This window comes from Grus americana, chromosome 7, assembly GCF_028858705.1.
Source record: "Grus americana isolate bGruAme1 chromosome 7, bGruAme1.mat, whole genome shotgun sequence".
NCBI classification, from domain to species: Eukaryota; Metazoa; Chordata; class Aves; order Gruiformes; family Gruidae; genus Grus; species Grus americana.
In genome coordinates this window covers 32,166,203-32,184,056 of record NC_072858.1, presented here as the reverse complement: position 1 = coordinate 32,184,056, position 17,854 = coordinate 32,166,203, and the positions used below count along the sequence as shown (strand labels likewise).

The 17,854-nt window shown below is 39.3% G+C and overlaps 1 protein-coding gene across 4 annotated transcripts in view; it reads right to left on the bottom strand.

Annotated features, from left to right (window-relative positions):
- GRID1 (glutamate ionotropic receptor delta type subunit 1) overlaps positions 1–17,854 on the bottom strand; it is a 533,775-nt gene that overhangs the window by 69,009 nt on the left and 446,912 nt on the right. The window lies entirely within an intron of this gene.

Genomic DNA, 17,854 nt, shown 5'->3' with positions numbered 1-17,854 from the left:
ATCCACAAAGTAGAAAGTTATGAGCTAATAATAATCTCCCTCCTCTCACCAGACTCAGAGTAAGATAAATCATTGGTTGGTACTTGGCTGCCTGCAACTCTTCATAAAGCTAAGGGGAATTTGCAGCAATTGCTGAACTTTCAGCATTTCTTTAGACTGTTTTTCTGTCTGCGTAAAACACATCAGGCCTCTAGAAATGTTCCAGCCAACATGGATTTTTTTTTTTTTAATTCACAGAATTGCCTTGCAGCTCCCAGAATGTCTGAAGGCTACAGACTTTTCTCACAAATCAATTTAATTCAAAGAAACAAAATTAACAGCGTGTTAATAATTATGGGTTGTTGTCCACATCTGCGTGGTACAATATTCACAGCTGCTTTGGAGCAGGCTTAGGACAAGCACTGATGGTTGAAAGGCCCTACAATCTGCTGGCTGTCCATCAACTTAGTAGCTCGTGATACTCGAGTGAAAACTTGCCCATTGCGGAACCGGAAGGGCCTGCATTAAACAGATTAATGACTGGCTCCATGGCAGATTTCAAACTAGCAACGACAGGGAGGGATGAATGAATAGGTGACAAATAGGTTGCCCAGAGAGGTTGTGGAGGCCCCATCCCTGGAAGTGTTCAAGGCCAGGTTGGATGGGGCTTTGGGCAACGTGGTCTAGTGGAGGGTGTCCCTGCCCATGGCAGGGGGGTTGGAACTAGATGGTATTTAAGGTCCCTTCCAACCCAAACCATTCTATGATTCTAAATATCATCATATCAGTCCAGGTGATGCTACTAAAATGCTGCTAATTAGCACTCCCAAGGTCACAGTTAGTCAACAACCCGTGCTCAAATGGGCATACAAAAAGGACACAAATCCAGGATGGAGAAGAAACTCCGAAAGCTGAGGTCCTTCCAGAATTGGCAGCTCAGACAGTGAAAGCTGTGTCTGTTCATGGCTCGGAGGCAGAAGGAGGGCTCCTCCACCGATGGCTGTCAGTCTGGTACCAGTACAAGCACTTACTCACTTGTAGAGTCCAGGAAGGGAAACAATTTGACCGTTTCTCGTCCAAAACTTATTGAAAAGCCTGGCTAGCCAGAAGGATTGGGTACCCAGGTCACAGGCTCTGCATCCCAAGAGTGACAAGATGCAACTCTTCAAGTGGTCCTTCAAAAAGCAGATCCTGATTAGAGACAGCTTCTCTGGTGAAGGACTTTGCCTTCAGCCTGCCAAGTAGCATAGACTTAATCATCTAAGATCATAATTGAATTAGCTAAAATGTTCTTTAAAAATATATCCCTCCCTATGTTCACCTATGGCTACCATAAAAATGGCATTTCTTCATCTCTCCTGTAGGGAACACAGAGCCGGCATTAAATATATACATATGTATATATGATATACATGATATATGTAGATGGATATATATGTATATATGTATGCATAAAGAAGCCTGTGCAGTTATTCCTTCTAAGAATGTGGGTAAGTTTAAATTACCTTTCACTACTAAATATTGCAGTCACTGTGGAGAGCTACAATTTAAATAAACTTACAAAAATTTCAATATTCGTAACTAGTTTTCATAGTTTTTTAACCTAGTTACTTGTTCTTCTTTTGGGATACTTCTATCTACTTACACCAAGTCTCCTGGTCTTGAAGTGGTAGCAATCAGGGGAAAGAATACTGGACCTCTCAACAAGCAGAAGTTTGCTGTTAGTGTGAATAAATCTGATGGCAATGACTTTCATCAGGACTTCAGTCTGCATTAAACCGGCAACATTACAGAGGCTGCATGTATACACAGAAATTCAAAGAGAACTGAGCCTTATTTGTATAATGGCCTGCATATGAGTATGTCACCAACTGTTGGTGGGGGAATCTCACAAGACTAAAAGACCAGCAATCACATCAAGCAACGGCAGTCACCAGCGCTCGTTCCTCTCCTCAGACAGCCCACCATATCAACACAGATTTCTTCACGGACGCGTTAAATGTCACCTAGTGGATGCTGTGAAAACTGCTGACATTACAGCTTGTGCAAGATTTCACATTCAATTTTCTTCAATAAAACAAACCGACATTCTTCCCATCTATAGCAGATATGGCTTAGGATCTCATAAACATTTCAATGATGGTGTAAATTACCACAGAAGGCTGGCCATTAACACGTTCCAGGCGAATATTTATATCACATTGTTACGCAAAATAACCAAAATGCACATAGGGTTTTTACTCTTTTTTTTTTTTTTTTTTTTAACACCTTTTCTCTACACTTTCCCTGCAAACTTAATACTGCCGTAAAGATGACCTGGAAAACAAAGTGTTCTACACTGGAGGAAAATTGAGAAAACACCTTTCTCTACCTTTTTGTTTAAATAGTTTTACCAGTTCTATTGAACAACAATTTTCAACGGAGGCATTTTGGGACAGGGAGGAACGGGGGAAGCAAATTGCAGAGCACGTGCTGCCACCATGCCCTGCGTGACTGGAAGTCGTGCTGTATGGAAGCACCTGCAGGTCAGGGTGGCAGCAGCCTCTCTGCTAGATGTAGACAGACTCACGCCAGACTCCTATTTTGACCAGATTTCCTATGTAACAAAGTGGTTGCATATGAAAGAAATAAAGTAAAAGGAAAAAAAGAAGGCGTATTAGAGTATAATGGCTTTCCTGCTCTTCATAGATTTTCTATTTTTAACTTTTTCCACTGAGATGTAAAGCCAAACCGAAGCCTGCCGTGAGTACAAACCCAGGAAACTCATCAGATCTGCACTCATTTTGCTAGTTCTGACCTGTGGTCCTAACTGGTTTTGTTGCTTTATAGCAAACACCTTACGCTGCAACACAAACCGAAGGCATCTACCTCTCACTGCCACCATTCCTGCTTCATTACTCCCGATGCCCATACTTGTGATCTCATTAGCTTTCTCCCAAGATACTTGTCCTAACGTAAGCAAGAAACTTCAGCTCAGGCTCGCTGCGCCACGTCATTCCAGCTGTGGAACTGCTTCCCCACGCACTGGCAGTTGTTTCATTTGTCTATGTATGACTCACACAACTTTTGTTTTTTGCAAGAAAAGGTTCTGGCCAAGCATCTTAACGCTACTCTAAATTTGGAGAGGCTCTGTTATGGCTGTGATCCTGGTGGCTCCCGTAGTTCAGCCAGTGCCTTGGGCTCCCGCCTGCCACGGGGCTGGAACCGTAAACAGGATCAGTGCTTGATTTTATAGTTAAAGGGTCAATGGTATTTCCGTAATTAGTCCAAACCCAACATGCAAATGGATGGAAAATTGAGGAGAGGAGGCTAAAATGGTGAAGTAGGAGCCTTAGGTTTGCATGAGTGGATTATACTGAGAGATCAGCAACGTATGACAGTGCAGTTCCTGCAGCTGAAGTGCCAGAAGGAGGGACAGTTATTTTTCCATCCCTGCAATAATTTGATTACTCCTGCTTTTACCACTACAGTGATACTGGAATTTATTTAAATACGCTAATGTTACTGGAAGTCATAAGGGCTTTTGGCAGAATCTATAAAACAGGGAGGGAAGAGTTCGTTTGTTCCATTATGCTGACGGTATCGAAAAGCAAAGTGTGCCAGCCAGAATCCACCCCACACAACCCCAAACCTTTAATTAAGAAAGCCTTATATTAAGTTGTACTCAATTACAACATACGTAATTTGCCACAGTGCTCCCAGAGCTAGTCCATATGCTTGTGAGGCACCTTTTCAAACTCTCTTTTGGGCACACTATGACTATCATACAATGTGCTTGTATTATAATTAAATCTGGCATAATTACTTTACAGAGTGATCAGTGACAGTCTATTGTTCAGGAAGAATTAATCCTCTGAGCCTTCCAACATCATTTTAGTTCCTGGTTCTAAATGAGATTTCAAAGAATGTAATTTATAATAACCAAAATCCCAAGTGCACACTTTAATATAGCCTTCCTTTGTTAGAGCTGCTCACTAGTAAAATCCTCCTGAATTGGAACACTCCTGGCATAACAACTTACCTATGCTGCACGGGACCACTCGAATGGGAAAGAAACCCAGCAGGAATGCTTAACAAGATCCACTTTGATGCCTTCTCCTTCTGCCTCCTTCCCAAAACACGGATGCAGTAGAATCTTTTCAGAACCCATTCCACTATTTAAGTATCATCCTTCCTCTAGGAGAATGCTTGCCGTTCCAGAAGCAACCCAAGAATTCCTCTCATCTGAAACATCACACTAATTTATGTGTATATTTGAAGGAGGCATGATGATTAGACTTGAGAAAAAAATGGAACCGCTATCATAGGAGAAACCAGGCAGTTTGATTTCCTCCTGAAATGCGATGCAGAGCTGAGCTTTTCTACAAAGAGAAACCTAAGTCGGGCAGCATCAAAACATTTTGTTTAGACATTTTCAAGTAAAATGTTTTGACAAAGCGGAATCCTTGGAAAAATCCTTTGCGGATCTCATCCATTCCGGTATTAAAACACATTTCCCTGTTTTCTATTCACTGCAATCCTAGTTCTCAGTTTCTTCCTGTGGGCCAGCTGCTAAAGCATATTATATATCACTGAATAAATTCCTACAATGCACTCCAGTCCCTCAGGATCACCGTGTGCAGGAAATATATAAGAGAACCTGACCCACAATACAAGACCGAAGATATTAAAACAGTTCAATAGTGTAGGGGTTTTTTCTATTATCTTGTCAAAATTAAACCCTGCAGGCCAGTTAAAAAATTCTAAATTTCAATTTAATAGGTTTTACCAAAATAAATGCTTTCTGTGCAAATTTACCCACCAGAAAATCATTTCAATTAAAAACTGCCAACCAGCTACCACTAGAGCTGATTTTTATTGGTGTGATTTTTCTAAATACTATGTTAAAAAGCTTTCATTCAGTCTACATGATTAATTAGGTTCACTGAACTATCAAAGCTCGGTCCTTTTCAACGTCAGCAAGGTTCATCTGTGCAACTGAGGATGCTGGCCACTGAGCTTCTGGAGGTGAGATTCCAGGGAAACGTCACCATTAGGATGATCAGCGCTCAATAATATGTAATATTGAAACTGAATCAAAAGTCATGGCAGAACACATTTTAGGCAAAGTCTGAGAAAATCTGCGTATTTGACATATCTGCCATCTAATAGGTAGAACGTGAATTTGTTCAGAAAGCATATCGATTCCTTTTTATTGGTTGAAGTATTTTAGCAAAATAAACCAGAAGACTATAGATTTGGTGCCAAGCCCTGGCAGTCATTCTGCTCATGCATCTTGTATAAGGTTAGCTGGTTTATGAATTAGTTTGCGAACATTAACTGCAATGTTGCCAGCAAGTTCAATTAAAAGATTTGAAGTCTCCAGATGCTGGAGTCATATGATTATAGGGTCATCATTTCTCTGATTTTAAAGAGGAAATCTCTAGCCTTTATGGCTAAAGAAAAAGAGACTGACAATGTTAAAGTGAAATGTACTCATGACTGGACAAATTAAAAAGCCTTTACAATTTTGCTTAAAACAATCAAGTTGATCAAAAATTATCTTCCTGTCTTTCTGCATAGAGCTATGAAGGGACATATTTGTTAGAAAACATAAGAGGTATCAAATACATTTGCTGGGAGAAAAATAAAATGTTAAGTAATGGTATGCAGAGTGAGATTTTTGTTCAGTTCCGCATACCCTCTTCTTTAAGGTAAAGCGTACGATAACGAAGAGAGGGAAATGAGAAAAATTATAGTGTGCCTTACAGCAGCTACCTTAGTTGCAAAATCTGTGGGGTCCTATCTGACTGCTTGCTGAACTTAAACAATAATAGCCTCTGGTTTATCAGCTTTCCCCTCGATAAAGATCTAGCCACAGCAATCCATACATGAGAAAAAGCTCTAATACACAAGACTAAATGCAGAGAATGAAAAGACGTGAAAACTTCAGGTGGTACAAAAGCCATCTACTCTTCAGATTAAATCTCAGTTGCACACCATGGGCCTTCCTCCTGCAGGTTTCCCTATCAACTTTCCATGATAATTTTAAAGCCTCATATTAAAATATTCATTTTGAACATTCTTCATATTCAAATCAATCACTGTGTAAAATTTCAACTATATTTTGATCTATAAGCCAACACCATAGAGGCATTATTCTAAGACAGTGCAGACAGATCACTAGACTTGGGTCACTTCCCAGGAGTGGGGATCAAGCATTCTTCATCCAGAGAATTGAGCTATCAGACGAACTTCCCAGGCAAGGAGTAAAATAACAAAAAATAAAATTTTTAAAATAAGAAAAAACAATTTACTTGAAAAGGACAATAACAATCTTAATACCAGTTTCCTACAGAAACAACAATCAAAAATAACATAGCTTTTAAAACAAAAACAGCCAGAAAAGAAAGGTGACAGGAGGTCCGTGGGGACTTGGTACATTTCATGATGGACATAAAAGAGAGAATATGCACATTCGTATGGACACCGTTTAAATCTTAAAGAGCAGTGGGACAGAGGGTTGAGAGGAGGAGGAGGGAATGTCCAGCAAAAAGATGAGCCAGACAGTCAGGAGGTGAAAGGAGGATGGACAGAGGGAGAGAAAAGAAGAGGTGCTAAGGACTGAGTAGAAAGAATGCCACAGCTCAGAAGAGATGGTAGGCAAGCAGGGGCATGCAGCTTGTTTTCCTTGACTGCAGTCACCAGAAGCATCGCTTACTGCTAACGCACCTGAGAGGCTGATCAGCATGTTAGCCAAACAGCTGATCCTCCTTTAGAAAGGGAGGAACATTGTTTGTTCCTCCCAGAACACCCTCTGATGTCATGGCAAGATATTATTAGTTGTGCCTCTGATGAGCTATCTAATAAAGACCTCTTCAAGTCTTCTTCCTTCCACTGTCGATACCATAATGTGACTAACCTCAAATTACTTGATAAAGATGCTGTATTTTAACATAAGCATTTCTCTATAGCAGAGTAAGCAGAACTCCAAATGACAAAATATCAAGCATTAACATCTGCAAGTATGCTTATGATTTACATTATACAACCTCAGTTTATTGCAAAATAAATATACAAAGCAAAACAGCAGATACGTTATGGTTATGCTACTTCTGTTCATTTTCTGTCTTTCCTTAATTTCTTAGAATTTGGAGATGTTAGTTTTGAATATATGTAACTTATTAACTATAACATTAGCACTGACGTTATAATTTAATCCATGGCACGATAAACAAGTGCAGTAAATTCTCTCATGTTCATACACAAGCAGTATTATCTTTTCATTTCAAGAGACGCCAATGTGTGATAAAGGGAGCTCGCAAGATAACAACAACATTGTACATTGACATAGTCATCATAGCAACTCCAGATTTCCTCTATGGGCTGGAATTTATGCATTGCCAGCCAGCCTGCCCTTGGACACAAGCATGAGGCTCTCTCTGCTGTCAGCAAGAGCCGTGTATGTTAGCAATGGGCAGAGTTTCAGCCTCAATTCAGCAAAGAATTTAAACACGCCAACAGTGGCTCTGCATTTTGGATCAGGCTCAGGTTAAAGGCCTTGCTGCATCAGGAACCCCTTCCTTGAAATTTAAAACATCATAACAAATAAATATGATTATTAGCCTTTCTCCTGAGCTGTCTAGGTAATTTCTCTGGTGCTCAGAGAAATCTGACGAGAAAAACAACACAAAATAAACCTGAGGTAGTCAGAATCTTGTGAGCAATATAAAGTTATTTGGAAAAAAACACCCTACACTTTGAATTTGGTATGCCACTGCTTTCTATGCTTTCTGTGACCATGACTAAGGTAAAATGTGAACACAAGAGGCCTAAAAAAATTGCCAGATCAGAACCTTCAGGTCTTCAAAGTCCCCCCAGTCTTGAATTTACCACGAGAGGTGTAAGAGGGACGAATCCCACCACTCCACGACACGGTAAAGGCTAAAGAGCTGTAGAGGTGCACCATCCCTGCGGCTGGCCTCACCTCCAGCAGCTCTTCCCACCCTCTCAAGGTTCACTTTATTGTATGCAAATGGTGAGATAAAGTGCAAGGAAACAGAAACACTTTAAAAATGTCCCTTTCAAGATAGACTGCAAGATCATCCATTATTCAACAAACCATTAATCATCTTTTGCACCTGGACACGTCAGATAAAGATTCTGATCCTGAAGTCTATATTCAAGAACCCCAGAGGAACTAATTCAACAGATCCAGCCACTCGTTTAAGTAAGGGTTAGAAGGCAGGTGTTCTGACTCAGTTGGGTTCTCGCTTGGTATAGAATTAAGTCCTTTCTGAGACAAGGAGCAGGACAGCCAACCAGTCTATTTTACGCTCGTGTAATTCCGGTTTATTCTTGATTTCAGGTTAGAGTCAGGCATATATAGCCTGTCTAGCAGACATATACTGCATTCAGATGCTCTGCTCAGGCATATCAAAAAAGTTACAGGATATGAGCAGTGTTTGAATTTTTTACATCAATGAATGTTTCAATACAGGATGGATCCAGATATGAGAAATCACTTGTTGAGAAACAATGACAAGTTTTTCAGAGGGAACATAACATGGTTAAGACAATGAAATGTTTTAGTAGAACACTGATATTCTCCCACTTAACCTCCCTTTATTAGCATAATGCCAAAAATAACAAAATCGCATGAACATAAGCAGTTAATATAGCAGTCGCCTTTACAATAATTTGCATTGCTTTTACCGCATCCACGTGACTGTACTTGCAAGGTTTTTAGCATAAACAGAAATGGGGCTTGCAGTCTATGTATGAATTCCATTTTGCTGTGGAAATAAAACTAGCAATACCCAAATTAGCTAATTTAAAGCTGGTTACATATGGCTAGGTGAACTGTTATTACACAGACCGCAGAGCAAGGAGGTGTTATAATCCTCTTGGAAAAATATTCCAAGCAAGATCCTTAACTGGCAAAATCTGATCAAGATCCCTTGGCTTGACTGTGCCTATGCGACTATATGTCACCAGGGGTTCCAGCCGACTCTTTACCAGTGATATCTTTGCTAAGTGCTCCTAGTGATTTTCTGTCTGCATTACCAGGAGCATTTCAGGAACATACGCTCCAGTACATTCTCTCTTAAATTACTGCTTTCTGTACTACGCTGTTGTGGACATCCACATCATAGACTATAGCACCAAATCTCTGTGAAAGTGGTATCTTAGACACTAATTGTCCCGTTTACAGCTTTCTATTTTTGCCAACTTATTATTGGCTTCATTTGGTGATTCTTTACTTACAACTAATACAAATGACTGGCAAACCAGTCTCTCTAAACCTCCTAAACTACAGTGGAAGCCTTAAATTGTTTGAATGTAATGAAGCAGTTGACGTGCCATGCCACTATAGGAAAACTACACTTTGGAAATATAGCACAAAATAAAACTACGTTTAATTTTACGAAACTAAACTAGAGGTTTTCCAAAGGTTTATAAATGAAAGGAAAAAGAATTTTTACAAATATGGTATTAAATGTAATATTAACTCAGCGGTGTATATTGCTCAAGACATACTTTAAGCTCACAAGAAAATAAGAACAAGTTAGTGGTCGTCTTTCCCTTCCATTCTACGCTGATCTCCTTTCTCTTCTCAATTAATTAAAACATGTTGAATACAGAAAGAGCTTCAAAAAACATCTGACAGTGTTATTCACTATATCAGCAGAAATATGACAAGGTTAATCATCTAGTTTAAAGGAGTCTAACTTCCCCTTGCAGGTGATTGTTGCTATCAGTTTTCTTCTGGAAGGACAGTCAATAATGTCTCCTAATCTCCTATAACAGACATGGGACAAACATTTTATTACAACCTAAATAAATGGAAGAAACTTTAATTTTAGACCTGTCTATCAAAGCGATATTCTGGTAATTACTACAGCTATGGCTGGCATCTTTTTCTTTTCTTCTTTAGGTTTATTTTTTTTTTCCTTAGCCACAGCTTCAATTAACTATCATAATGGTTACAAACAACGGCCACATTTTGATATGAAAATACAATTATTTGCCACTTATCCTTTGTTTTCTAATTTCAAGTTATTTCCAACTCTGTTCTCCCCTGTTCAGTCACTTCTGTATCTACCTTCGCACTGCTCTCTCATTATTGCCCAAGTTAATTTATCAGGCTACGTACTCCATGTTTAAATACAACTTCTGTTGTGCTCCCATAGTCAAATAAGTTTAATTTTTAAACAGTTACCTATAAATCACATATCAACAGGCATATTACAACCTGACCTCTGTATGTATTCGTAGAAAGCAAGATATTCAGGCAGATACAGCATGCAGAAAAATGACTGTAGCTCAAAATACATAAACCAATGAAAAATGTTGAAAGAGGATATAAAACACCACGAAGGTCATGACCCAGCTTTTCACTTCTTGCATTTCAATATTACATAGACATTCTAAAATGTGGAATTAGAGACATATATCAAGTCTGAGGGATAAGAAATCTTGGCAAACTCATACTTTGTTTTCACTATTTATGTATGGATATTAGGCACTGTCACTATTTTGTTTCAGATTTTTCTGTCACAATAAAAAGGAAAAAAAAAAAAGGTGAAATTAATGATTCCAAAATTCTGAATTAAAAACAATAATGTAAGCAACACTTCTACTAAACCCAAGCTCCAAGTGTGTTTTTGAGTCAAGTACTCTTCTTCAGAAATTCATCCATTGTGAGGTTTCAGTCTCACATTAGTACAAAGAATACCTATTTTTGAAACAAGGGTTTCTTTTCAGTAAGGTGAAAAATATCAGATAAATAAATGCATTTGGATATTAATGGGTATTTCCCTGTATTGCTAGGTTTGAACCTGACTCTCAGATGAAAAATAAGAATCCCAAGCAGGGTAAATCAGAGGCAACTGAAATCCAAAACACTGTTTTGTTCCCCATGATGGAGACCAACTGTGAAAGCCAGTTCCATTGCCAGATTTTGGAGATATTAGACTTGATTTTAAGGCCAGAAGAGATCACTATGACTACCCCACTTTGGATTCCTGTACTACAAGGACTGAAGATAAACACTTAGGCCTGCAGCCTCTTAAAATGATAGCACAGCTATTAGACATCTAACTTTGGCCTGAAAAATGAACTCATGGATATTCCATATGTCTACAAATAGTTATTCAGCTGTTAGTTATCCTCATGTTGAAAAACCAAAAAGGAGACTCATACACTTCGTTCCTCTCTAAAAGTGGAGAAAAACACACACACATAAAATAAAATAAAATATCCAAATCATTTTTAAAATTAATCTACAGACTAAATAAGATGAGGGTATTCTGCCAGGTTTTTCAATACTTGCTGAAAAACATAACAAAAACTTGATTTCTGTATGTTTTGACTCTGGTTCCTTGCCCAAAAGGGAACTTTAAAGTTTAGAAACAGTAAAATAAAAGGACCACACAAATGCCATCTATTAAAGCTAGCTTGGCAGCGTGGAACATACCTTCAGCTGCGCTGACTCTTTTCTAGATCAGAGAGAAGACTATAAATGTATTGAGAATACTCAAAGCCACGGTAGTCACATACAGCAGTAACTAACCACTTAACTCATTATATCTTATCCTCCCAAATTTGGAAGTGCCACTGTTGTGGGCTCCGACATCAATTCTAGAATACAGAATAATTATTATGGCTGTGGTGTTGATAGTATCCGTCAAACTACCCTGAACATGAACGAAATGCTGTGCATTTACTGGTTATGGAAAGGACCCCATGGTACCCTTCCACGGTCATTAAAGTAACAGGCGACAGGAGAACAGTGATGAGAGAACACGGTTCCTTTAATTTTAACCACAAAACTTCCAACAGCACAAATGGCAGCTATTCTTGTGCAATGAAAGAAAAACTCTTATTAATAATTTCAGTCTTTTCTTCTTCAACCTACTAGTTGTCAACACATTTCCTAAGAACGTATTTCTCCTTTATTACAGTTCTTGATTCAACCCAAAGTTAGTACCTTGGTTCAGAGATGTTGGACCATTCTACCTCATACTGGCAAAAAGCTTTTAAACAATCGCCAATTCAGTATAACATCTACTGTGCTATTACCATAGAAAAGTGTTACTGTTCAAGAATATTTCCTCTGGATCATAATTATAATAAGAATAGGTTCCTGAGGGCATAATGTAACAAAGTCCTGAAGTTGAAAGATTGTTTAAAACCTTATTGAGGTAGATGTCTGCTATTTTATTTCAAAAAAAAAAAAAAGCCCCACATTTGAAGTTTATAATGTCTGAATGTTTTAATGGTTTTTATTTTTTCTTGTTTAGAAGAAAAAAGAACCACATGCAGTTTAGAATTTCATCAGTCAGAATAACCATTGTGGCATAGCGATTTTCATCCTAAAGGGCCCTTAATCTTTTTGCACATGTATTCAGTCATTTCTGTGGTGAAATGTAACAACTGTTTCACAATTTCAACAGTTTAAGACATGCCAGGTAAATAATTTCAAAGTATACAACAGTCAGAGAAGGGGAGAAAGTCAAGTGAGTTTTCGGGGGGGTGGACACTAGCAGCTTATATTGATCTCAGCAGAAGTCAATTCGCATCAGGAGTTAGCTAACATAGCTAGGAATCTGCTTCACACACAGAGAAACAACACAGCTGAAAATAAACTTCAAGGAGAAACTAGCTAGGCACAAACAGGCTCACCTGCACTGTAATACAAGTTGAGCAAAAGATTATGACCACTAATGGCAATATAATAATATATGTAAAGGAAACATAGGCGAGGACGGGAAAGGGACAGTGCAGAAGGGATAATGCCTTGGAGGGTACGTGTGCACAGCGGAGCGAGCCCTCGCCTTGGGACAGGTCCGGTGTTTTAACAAGGCAGCAAGCCAGCACCGTCCTCTGGTGCACACACCAGGCTGGGCACAAGAGACAGACCCACGGGGTCAGGCGTGCTGTGATCAGATCCAGATTCATCTGGATTTCCTTCAGTTGATTTTGGTCACCTCAAAGGCACCTGATTTTCACAAGAAACCAGGCAGCTGCTCCTCTTGGATGTCCTTCCCCCGCGTCCCATGTTCTCCAGATATGTCCCTTAAAACAATGCCCATATGCACTACTCACACTGACTAGGAGCATTTTGATAAATAAGACAGTTTCTATCCACTTATATCCTGGTCCCCTATATTTAACTAATATTTTAAAGTAAATAAGTTAAAAATATATAAGTCACTATCATCCAAACACACGTATTAAGAGTAGCAACTATCTAGCTGGAAGATGTTCAGGCAGATCACGTCTAACTGCAAAGAACTGGATTTTCTTTTTTTTAAGCACATTACTACAAAACATTAAGAGATTTTTTTTTCAGAAAAGGGATAAATTGACACAGAGTGCAGTGATGCATTTGGAGGCTGTTGGAGTGGTTTGGGTCCTGAAGCACACCTGAGATCAGTGTCACTATGCACTTTGTTCTCCATCTCGGTCTTCAGGAAGGAAATTCATCTTCACTCTACATCGAAGGCTGGTTCGGAAAATGAACCTCTTTGTATTATTAACGAATTGTGTTTGAACAATTTGGCATAACTGTTTATTGCTTTTCTGCAGCCATCGGTCAATCACCGGCAGTGTCCTCACCGGGTGAGATAGCTAATAGGTACCCACGGAGCTGGGTCACAGCCTGTGTAACTGCATCTGAACCTTGAAGAACGCCCTCCCTCGCCCACTTTGATGCCACTGCTCATGCAGCATCACGGTACTGCACACAGGCAATGACTTTACTGGCCAAGAAAGGCTATTCTCTCGCTGTTCAGGATACCTGTGCTAACAACCTTTGACACGTATCCTTTCAGAAAAGGGGCGACTGGCTGTAAGTAGTATTGTGGAGTTCTATCACATGCGCTATGACCAACAGAACATAATAGTTTTGAAAAACCTATGTACGAAATGCTTATCATTAGATATTCTTCTTTTGATTGCAAATTAACTGATTTTCTTAGACCATCAGAGAATTTAAAAATCTATTCTAAACACTTTTCCAAGACAGCCTCATTTTCTCTAAAGGAAAACTAAAAATCAGCAGATGTACGAAGGTTTTCATATGAAGGTAACGTTAGGGAGACAGTATCTTTCTAGAGAGAAAAAACAGTAGCAAGAAAGACAACACAATCCAGCTAGCTAGAAATCAATATTTTAGTCTTTACAAAGGAAAAAATAAAAATAAAAAAGTTTGAGCATTCTATTTCAGATAATTAAATGCCAAATGAGAGTAAATTTTAATAAAGTAGGCTTTATAAATTAGAATCAGAGACACATTCATGAATAGAAAATACCTGCCTTTAATAATCTCTCAGCTGAGGCACACACGTGCCTGGTAATGACACACCACCAAATCAAAGGTATTTAGAATGGCTGCAAAGAGAGGCATAAGCAGAGGAAACCGAGGGCGCGCAGCAGTATAGGTTTTGTGTGTTTCGCTAGATTACCTTACACGCGGGCCCTTTCTGCAAACAGGACCCCCACTTGCACCGGCTGTACGCACTGCCCGCCAGTTGCAGTGGAAGGAGTAATTGCTTATCACCTGTGAAACCAGGGTAACACTTAGTCAGGCTTTCAAGGCTGAGTTCCTCACCCGTTACATGAAAGCAGCTAATGTATATATGTACATACATACAAAAAAAAAATCTCTATATGGAATTAATGCAGGAAACAGAAAATCAAAATGTTGAAACTGATAGCAAAAATGTCTTAACTTTCTGAAAAATGAAGAGAAAAGTTGACCTAGAATGCAAACTCTCTCTTAGTCTATGAAAAACTTCTATCGTTTTGAAAAAAATTACATCCGATTATATAAGAAATATTTCTTCATGCACTAAACCAGCTTGTATTTTCTTTATATCCAAATTTGCTCTATCTCTTTCTGAACTGTTACCAGAAAACCTGTTACCAATTTGACTGTCTTCAAAACATTGTGTAGAGAAAATGAGAAAAGACTTCCTCACAGCAATATTACTGTAAGTCCTAATGTCTGGAAAACATAATTGTATTTCTAGCATGTAATCAGCTAAAAGAAGTACTGATATTGTCTGTCAGGTTTATTGATGATTATTATTCATAAATTCTTTCTGGTTTTCTCACATCCCTGTATTTCCACCGGGCATGTTTTGTTTCTCAAAACCCGTATTTTTGACACATTAGTAAGCACACCAAAGTAAAATAATGAATCTTACTGCTATGCTTTTTCCATCTTTAAATGTGTCCATAAAAAGCTCTCAGAATGGCCCCCCAAAATTGCTTTTTGTTGATTTGTGGTTTTTTTAAGTGACTGTCAAGAAAAGCACATTCTAATATGCCACAGAGGAAATTAAGATACAGTGAAATCTATATACGCATGTATGCGTGTATATGAGTTTGCATATTTTATAACCTTTCCCATGATTTAAAGACTCAGCATTTTTATGTAAATGGTTTACAGCAACAAACAAAAGGAGAACATCCAGATTTGCAATTCAGCATACTGAGACATAAAAAGTCAGAGATACTGAAGACCAGGCATACTTCAGAATAAATATACATCAGGACGGCAATAGAGCTAGTCTTGATGTGGATTTCAGTAGAGATGCTGTCAATCAAACCAGTATTTAATTCGACAGACTTTGTCAGCTTGCTTAAGTTGCAGGCCAGCTGGAGATCCCTTCCTCGTTAATCGTTGCATCCCCGAGTTTCTGGGGTTACTCTTATTAGCTGCCTGTGCTCTTGATGCACTCCCCACCCCCAGAACATCCTTCTGCTGCCCGGGTCTACGCCCCATTTAATTTATCATCGGGCATTTTGAGATGCCTATGGAAACTAAAGAAATTCTGGAACTGAGGTAGATCAAACTAACAGACAACTCAAGCTCTACCCTAGAAGCTGTTGCTAATGTTTATTTTTGGTGATAGGAAGCACGGGGAGCACCACAGTGGGCAGGATTATGGCTGTACACAAACACACGAGTGGCTTTGCATTTAAGGGGCGTTAATTTCTAATGGAGAGGAAGGAGGAAAGAAAACAATTGCTCCCTATGCTCATTGATCTGCGGCAGCGTTAATCCATATACCGTCTTTCTGGACGGGACTATGCAATACCTACCGAAGCAAGCCAGAGCTAGAGATGTGAGGTATCCTGGAGCGGTGTTTCTAAATCAGAATTGTCACACCCCACTTCAACAGGAATGTCTGCCCCTACAGAGCCTTGCTGCTGGTCCAGTCCTGAACTTCCAAGCCTTGGAGACACTCATAGTTATTATGAATTCAGAACAGACAGGATTTCTGACATAATTAAAACCAGAGAGGCAGTAGGTACATTGATGTACCTATCTTATACCACCTACATCTAGAAAGTTAATTCAGCCACAGGAAAGGAGATTTGGTCTTTGCTGCAGTCTGACTAACTACCATGGAGCAACGAGGATTATTAACGTGGGCACGCTGCGTTGGGAGACACGGGAGGAAAAGGAGCTGAAAAGATCCTTGCTGCTCCAATTCCTCCTGTCCTTCCAGGAGATCCTACTGACTCTTTCTTTGCTTCATAAAGGGTGAGAAAACAGCGCAACTTATCTTCAAAATCCAATACCAATACTCAAAAACACCTACCATAAATCCTCCTGTACAGAGACACCTGCAAAACTAGTACAGGTTCTTAAAGTACATTTTACTCAAAACCTGCGACAACGGAGAAAGATAATGTGGCAGGAGCAGTGGACAACAGAAGATCCTCTCTGAAGTGCTGTATATGGTTAAGAAACAGGCTGTACTTGTTCTCCTCAACTGAAGCCAGAGGATATGTATAGTAAGGGCAACCAGTGTATTTTAAGCAAGGAAATTTGTTTCCTGGTTTTGTTAGGATAAAATATTGTAAGGACAGCTATAGCTCAACCTATAAATGCAGTGAAATCCTATGACGTTTTATAGCCAACCTGTGCTATAAAGAACATACAGAATAAGCAAAATTTGCAAGCAATGCATTGTTTCTTGAACAAGACAAAAAGCGATTAGACAACATCACAAGCATGCAATTAATGCAAATAAGAAACAGAAGATTGCTGCTTTACGCTAGGCAGTGCCAGCAGACTTCAACTTAATGTGCTGCACATATGTCAGAGAGAGACAGAGAGGAACGTCCAACTTCATTCTCTCGATCACCAGCGACCCTTTCCAAGCAGAAAGCGCCCCTTAAGATGAAAGTTACTTATTTTCCAAAGCAGAGTCCCTCTGTGGCAGACACAAAGGTTTTAGTGGCGGCAGCTCTCACTTCTCACAGATGACTCGGCTGTCAGACAATAATTACTCTCATATCCTCATCAGACTGCCCAATATTACACTATGTTAGACTCAACAAATCCACCCGGGTGATGACACCGAGTCAGCAATGGGGAAACCGTGCACGTCGCTGGGACGTGGAGCGTCCCTGTCCCCATGGCTGGTTCGGTAACGTACCACGTTGCAGCACAAAGAAGGTTGCTACAGAGACGTTTCGCCTGCAGCGTGCTTGTTAAAACAGAGCACTAGCACTGCGATAAGCTCCCTCTTGTGAACCTGAAAAATCATAATAAATTTTACTGAAAAACTAATGTAATTGCAATAATTGTTCTTAAGCCAAAACTACTTAATGCCTTTAAATTTTCATTAATTCTGAAAAATGCCTCTCTAGTCTAATCTGAATTCCTTTTCCCATGAAATCTAACTCTAACCAAAGGCTGAATATATTAACGAAAGGCAATCCAATCCATATTTTCCATTTCTTCTTCACTGGCTACAATAAACAACTGTTTTGCACTGTATCATGGGAATGGAGGAAATAGAGAAATATCACAGTATATGGATAATTAAAAAGATTCAACAGGAGTCACCTTGGATAAAGTGTTAGGAAG